Here is a 7,269-nt window from a genome sequence, read left to right on the forward strand (position 1 = left end):
TTTTACCAATCTTGCTCTAGGCTCACTAATTCAGTTAGATTTTATCAACCCAGCATTTCTCTAGCAGAAACCACTGGTCCTATATCAGAGATCCCAAACTCAAAAGCTTACTGGATCCAGGCAGACCTGCTCTAGTTAAAGTTGGACAGCAGGAACAACTGCTGGCCACTTCCAGGTAATTATGGTCACCTTGATACCTAGCCATCTGATTTTTTAAGAGAAACCAGAAATTCAAAATTCAATTGAAATTTTGGCAACATAATTTAAAATACGGTATGTGGGCCAAATGAATTGTATCCAAATTTGGTCTGTGGGGTGATGGCAGTTTATATTAATAAGCCCAGCTTTGCTATGGAATTAGTCGGATATTTTATGGTTTTTGCCTGTTTTGTGGCTTCCAGATCTCATTTCACAGCTTTGGAATGTTTTAAGTCACCAGTCTAGGAGATGCCCAGAGTTCTTCCTGACCATTCTGTTGGATCACTGTGGCCCCGAGTTTAAAGCAATACATCCTTTATACTGGAAGGAATTCTGCCCTGAGCACCATAAGAAACATCAGACTTTACTCTGTGAAATGAGAAGGCCTTAGGCTTTAAGTCCTGGCTGCAGTTTTCATCCCTGAAGCAACAAAGATCCCTTTTTAAAATTCTCTTCTTCCAACATTGCTCAGCCTAGAATCTTCATCTCCTTTTACCAGGGCTGGAAGCAGGGCCAGTTCCAAGCTGGAGGCTTGTCCTGAGGAGAATTGTTCTTGGGCCACACTTAGGCTTATAATAAATACCAACGAGCTATCAGAAGGGAATAAGGAGGGAAACAAAGTGGCTGCTCAATCAGTGTCCAGTTCTAAGCCAGGCTTTATCCCTGAAAGGGACACGGAAGCTAAGGAGGAATCTCATAGGTCTCCTGCCTTACATCCCCTCAACCAGCCCATTTCAAACATTGAGTCCAGTCAGGGGAAACCTCAAGTATATGTGCATATTTCACACTGGGAGCAATATGACTCACAATCAATTTCCAGAACACAGAGAGAGAATGATAACTCAGATGTTTCATCTGCCAGGCGTGTCCAACCTGAGGCCTGAGGGCTACATACAACACAGGATGGCCATGAATGGGGCCCAACACATCAGAAACTTACTTAAAAGATTTTAAGGGTTTTTCTTGCAAATTGTTTTTGTACCTCTAATGCATGCTTCTCTAGTGTGAACTTTGTAGATGTCATCATGTCACAATGTCAACAGGCTAGATACGCCAAAAGCTATGTCTCATGGACTATGTGCCAAGGATAAGGGGTAGGAATTGTAGAAACCAAGTATACATGGCAGAGACTTGGACAGAACACCAAAGTACCCAGAAAAACTGCCCTTCACCTGTCCTCCTCCCTGCCAGCACCATCTCAAAGTCAGAAAGTCCTTTTAAGGCCCTCTGGCTACCACTTTCATTTTAACATATTCATTCTAGATAAACCTTCTCCAAAACTATTCTTCCCCATGAAAAATCAGTATTCATGTTGTCTGGTGCCTCATCCTAAAGCAAAGTGGTTTTGAAAATAAATTCACTGTAAGGTATGGTTTGATAATTACACCTACGAAATTTGTATTGAAAAGACAAAGGCTAAATATATATTTGCCTTGAAAACCAAAGTAACAAGCTTTTGATGGAGGCATGTATCAGGCAATGGACAGTCAAATCGAAGGGAAACACTGCCTTCTAAACATGTGACTTTCTGGCTGCTGCTCAGCTCTTGCCCCTAGCAGATAACATGTCAAGTATGGTGAAAGTGGTAACAAAAATCCCAAGCCTCCAAACCCACAGACTATCTTGGACCCCATAGGCTGTGTTGTGATTCCTACAGTTGTGTTTCCATTTTAAGAGCTTTCTTTCTTGATTGGTACTGGGGATGGGAGGAGTGTCTATCTCAACCAGGACCTGATACAAGGGTCCTAGTGGTTCAGTGGTACAGTGCTTGCCTAGCCTGTGCAAGGCCCAGGGTTCAATCTCCAGTACCTCAGCTAGGATATAATATAAAAACAGAAAGAAGAACTAAATCCTGTTTTAAATAACACTGCTGGCACTGTTTGGAACCAGTTGTAGGGCTGTAGGGTAGGGCCTACTTGTCTTGATTGGGCCAAAGTATGTGACTGAGTCATCTCTCAGCTGAAGCAGCATCTTGCTTCAGTGATCATAACTGTTCAGCCCCCACATACCTTGACGTTTCCTTCTGAGTCTTCCTAACAAAAGAGGGAGACCAGTTTGGAAGAAACAGACACAGGCATCCAACAAGGATTTTCTTTCTATTTCTCCACTAGATGCTTTGCTATTGCCTCTTGCCCTCTTTATACCTCAGTTTTCTGTCTAGAAGCAGGCAATGACACTTGCCACCTACCTACCTCCAGGGGTATCGTAAAGACTGATGAGTTGGCCAGCACACCTGGAGCCTGTTGTATGGTGCCACTCCCTGAGAGATTCCTCCAACAGCAGTAAGATGGGGAAGGAGGGCAAGTGGGTGGCTTTCATCTGCCCCTCTTCACTTGCCTGGCAGTTACATAGTAAGAGTTTCTCAATACAGAATAGGCATTCTGGAAACCAATTTTCTCAGAAGAGACAACAAAATCTTGACTATATGTGTTCAATAGGAATCTTTGACCTTAAGAAGTGACCAGGAACAGGTTGGCAGTTACTTTCACCCCTAGAATAAGGTGCCTCTTTTTGAACTGCCACATAGTTCCTGGCAGGTCCCATTCAGAGGCACCTGTGTGTCTGTGCTCTATGTAGTACACCCCTTGCCCTGTTTGAGGGAAAATTAACATGGCTGATCCAGGATCCCCCTGGGCTCCATTAGGTCCAGTTTTAGCTCTGACTCAGTCCCTTGTTAGATAAACTCTAGAGCACATGGATCTACCAATAAAGACATATTGAACCGCAAGATAATTACCAGAAGTGTGGCTCCTTCAAAAGGAAATAAAGGGGCTAATGACTTGATAATAGTCATAACACAAGCATCAGAGAAGATCTAGACCAGGAAAACTAGAACTGCTCAAAGTTCTGTTAGAAAGTTCCAAGTTTGTCTGGGTAAACCCCAAGCTTAGAATTTGGGGCATTGTAAAAAGGATTATGGGCTTTGTACAATGGCTTTGGCCCTTGATATACATATGAAGCATCCAGCACAGCACTGGAAAAATATTCTTGAGGCTCAGTATGGTTTGAGGATCCACAAAAAACACTGACATTTGATTGAGTGAGGAGTGGGGCTGCCTGTTACTAACTCTGGAGATGTCAAGATGTCACTCCTCTGTTCTCTGTGATTTACTCTAGGATAACTGAGAATAATAAGCCCCTCCTTCACAAGATCTAATAAGCTTTCTCAAAACCCACTAATGTGGAAATAGAAGGAAAAAAAGGAGGCATTATCCAAATTTCATAATCATATTGTAAAACACATACTAAAGCAATGACAAGCATCACTCCCAAATAATGCAGACTGTTAACTAAGACACTGAGAAAAAGTGAGTCAAATAAAATGAGGAGATGGTCCTGAATTCTTAAGAATTATAATACAAAGAACATCTTTAATCATATGAGAATCAATTGCTGAAAGTAATGATGAAAAATTCATTTTACTGGAGCTCACGGATAGAGAGAGATGTGCCAACCCCTGAGACTGTCTCTGAGTCAGGGCAAAAGGAAGAGGCTTATGTAGGAACTGTTCTGCTGAAGCCATGTGGAAGGCCAGGGACAAGACTAGCACAGACCACTGCTGTTCTTCACTTCTTAAACAGGGGCAATAGGCATGCATGGGAAAGAATAGGCCCAGAACCCCAAGAGCATCTTCCATCCCACTCCCCCAACCTCCTCCTCTCTTCTTCCCCTGACTTCAAACTACCGTTGTATGCATATCATGTACAAATGATTGCACAACCAAAGTTAGTACAGTATATATTTTTAAAAAAACGTATGGAAAAGGTTGGATGGAAAACTCCTCTGAGTATAAATACATTCTGTAAAATTAGTGTGTGCCTAGAAATTATGATGAGATAGATAGGGAGGTTTCCCTTCTTGAAATTATTTATTATAACTAAATATGTATTGGGAGAAGGGAGGAGATAAAGGAGTTAAGTAAGGAGAAAGAAAAACTTTTATGGAAGACAAATCACTCTTCACGGCAGCTTCCAGAGCCAGGAAGAAGACAGTATTCAGCTCTGGCAGGAGCCATCAAGTAGAAGAGAGACGGACTAGCGTCTCTAGCCTCACGGTCTTTAAAAAGTTTTCCAGGGCAAAGAATTGTAGCAGAATTCATGAATTTGCCTGGAGAGAAAAGCAAATGGCTCCATTGCCTTTTCTGTGTGCTTTCTTTCCCATCTGTGAGACATAAAAGCAAAGAATGAATTAAGAAATGCATTCAAAAGGAACTTCATTGGGAAATCTCTCACGGGAGAGACAACATTGGGACCATGGTCTGTATTCTTCAATCCTCTCCATTCTTGTGTCCAAACTAAAATTTGCATGTTAGATTGTTACAAAGCAAATAAAACTTCACTTTTAACTGTCTTTTTTTCTCTCCTGACCTTCCAGGAAGGTAGGCAGTAAAGAAACTATCTCAGTTTCAAATCCTTTTTTTGGAATTAGGAGCCTGAGAAAGGAAGGAAAGTGGTATGTCAATAAATACTTATCAGTTCTCTTCAGGGTAAAGAAGTCCTGACCTGTAGGTTTTCTAACTTCCCTTGTGTAAAATCACCCACCATTACCAACTTTGAACTACCAGTATAATGTCACTGACAGAGCTGTGAGGAGATACCCAGTTGCATGTTATAAAGCTTTCCTATCATACAATGGACATCCTATATACAGTAGCTGTAAGTGCCTCCATGCTATGGTTTGAATGTCCCCAACAGTCCATGTGCTTGGAGGCTTGGTCCCCAAGGTGATGGTATCAGGAGCTGGTGGGACCTTTAAGAGGTGGGCCCTAGTTGATAGTCCTTAGGTCACTGGCAACATAAAGTCATTCTCACGTGACCCTATGGTAGTTTTCATCCAACCCCTTCATAGTTCTAGTATGACCTTCTGGTAGTTCTCAAAAGATGTTGACCATAAAAAGAGTAAGCCTGGCCCCTCCCAAATGTCTCTACTTCTGACTTGAAATGTGACTGTTCTCTCTAACACATCCTTCCACCACTGCCATCCACCATCCACCACAGCGCCCTCACCAGACTCAAGCTGATACAAGTGCCATGCCACTGAACCTCCAAAACGTGAGCTAAATAAAGCCTTTTTTTCCTTACTCATAGCCTGAGTCCAGTATTTTGTTCCAGTGATGAGAAGCTGGTGAATACACCAAAGATTATAGGTAATAATAAACAAGAAGTGGTAAGCTCTGAGTATATATTACTTTCTGTTCCATTTTTTAAGTTTATACATGGAATTGCCAATAGTGAACATACGGGAATAGCTGGCTCACAAAACTCCTGAAAATTCAGAAAATAACTTGTTCACCAACTGCAGCACACTTCCAGAGAATATGATTCAGCAAGAACATGAAGACTCTCCTGGTCAGACACATGGTCAGTGTGTTTCCTCTCCTCTACACAAACCTCGGGGAAAAACAAAAGGTGCACTAAGTTAGCCTGTGGAAAGAGGCAAAAGAATAATAATTGTTCTTGTGTGTGTCAATGAGAACTTTAGGAAGAGATAAATTTGTTCATTAAAGATACAAATTTATGATCAAATAAAATTGATCAAAAGTCTGCCTGGAATTTACTGTGTCTTCTCTTTGCTCAGAAATCTTCAGAAACTCTTCATTCTTTAACATGACTTAAAAGCCCTTTATAACTTGTCCCACTCACCTCAAGAGTATAGCTCTAATCCAGATGGACCAACCACACACAGTCCCTGGAATGTGACTTGTGTATGGAATAAGAGAAACTGAAATTGGTTGGAATTCATTCTTGATGGCACAAACCTTTGCACAATTAGTTCCTGCCTATCTAGACTTCCAGGAAATACCTGGTTCTTTTTTTCAGATTATGGTTTTTAGCTTTCCTTCAATTTGCTAAGCTGCCCCAGGGTTTCTTTATCCCCCCCCTCCTCCTTCCTCTCCCCTCCCCCTTTCTCTCACATCCCCATATTACCTCTGTTGCTTACTAGCCGCAGTCCCTCATGGATATACCACCTTGAAGCTTTATCTCCTACCTCTCCTGCATGTATTTGCCTCAGTCTTACCGAACTGACATCTAGCTTCCAATACAGACAATATAGGCATATAGAAACACAGGAGCACCATGCTGTTTCAGATCTCTGTTCTGGCCTGCCTTTTCCCCCAATGTCCAGCTCCTAAGAAGGCTCCTTCAGGCCTCAGCTTCAGTGCTTCCTTGTTTGTGAAATTTCACAAACTTCCAAAAGACAGTTAGTTGCTGCTTCCTTGCAGACCTCAGTACTTATGAATCCTTCTGCTGCTGTGCTTATAAAATTGTTTTGTTTACTGAATTTTTCCACATCTGACTTCAAGCAAGTTTGAGGCAAAGATTGTATCTTATACATAACTGCATATTCGGTATTTATTGCAGTACTTGGGATATAGTGATGTTTGAGGGATAAATGAATGAATTACTGAGACATCACCCAGGGGAGGTAGGACCTAACTGGCCAAGCTCTCCCAAGCAGCAGAGCAGGCTGACACTTGACTACTTGAGGGTATATCTGAGCAAGTGGTTCCCTGAAGCAAACAGGCTTCCTTTGTCATAAGTAAAAGAGATTTGCATATAAATTCCTGGATGGTGTTGAGAAACTTTGGAAGCCACATATTGAAGATGGAAGCTATTATGTTAAATATGCTGTCACAAGTGCAACTTTGGAAGCCATCCTATGAAGATGTCATCTTTGAATGATTGAAGATCAGAGGACACTTCATGCCTACCAATCCCCATCATCTGGACTTCTAACCTTTACATGAAATGAAAAATAAGTCCTTTTTTTTATATTCATCCACTGAGAGATCAAGATTTATGTTATAGCAAATATTATCTGTTTATAGAAATTGATACATTGAAGTTGAGTGTGTCTGTAACAAAGACTTAAAACACATAGCTTTTGGGGCTGGAGAGATGGCTCAGAAGTTAAGAACACTGTTCTTGCAGAAGACCCAGGTTCGAATCCCAGCACCCACATGGCAGCTAACAACTGTCCGTAACTACAGTTCCAGGGTATCTGACAGCCTCTTCTGTTCTCCGCAGGCATTGCACGACACAGGTGCACTTATCTACATGCAGGCATAAC

This window comes from Nannospalax galili, unplaced genomic scaffold (assembly GCF_000622305.1).
Source record: "Nannospalax galili isolate Female #2095 unplaced genomic scaffold, S.galili_v1.0 scaffold693, whole genome shotgun sequence".
In the NCBI taxonomy this organism is placed as follows: domain Eukaryota; kingdom Metazoa; phylum Chordata; class Mammalia; order Rodentia; family Spalacidae; genus Nannospalax; species Nannospalax galili.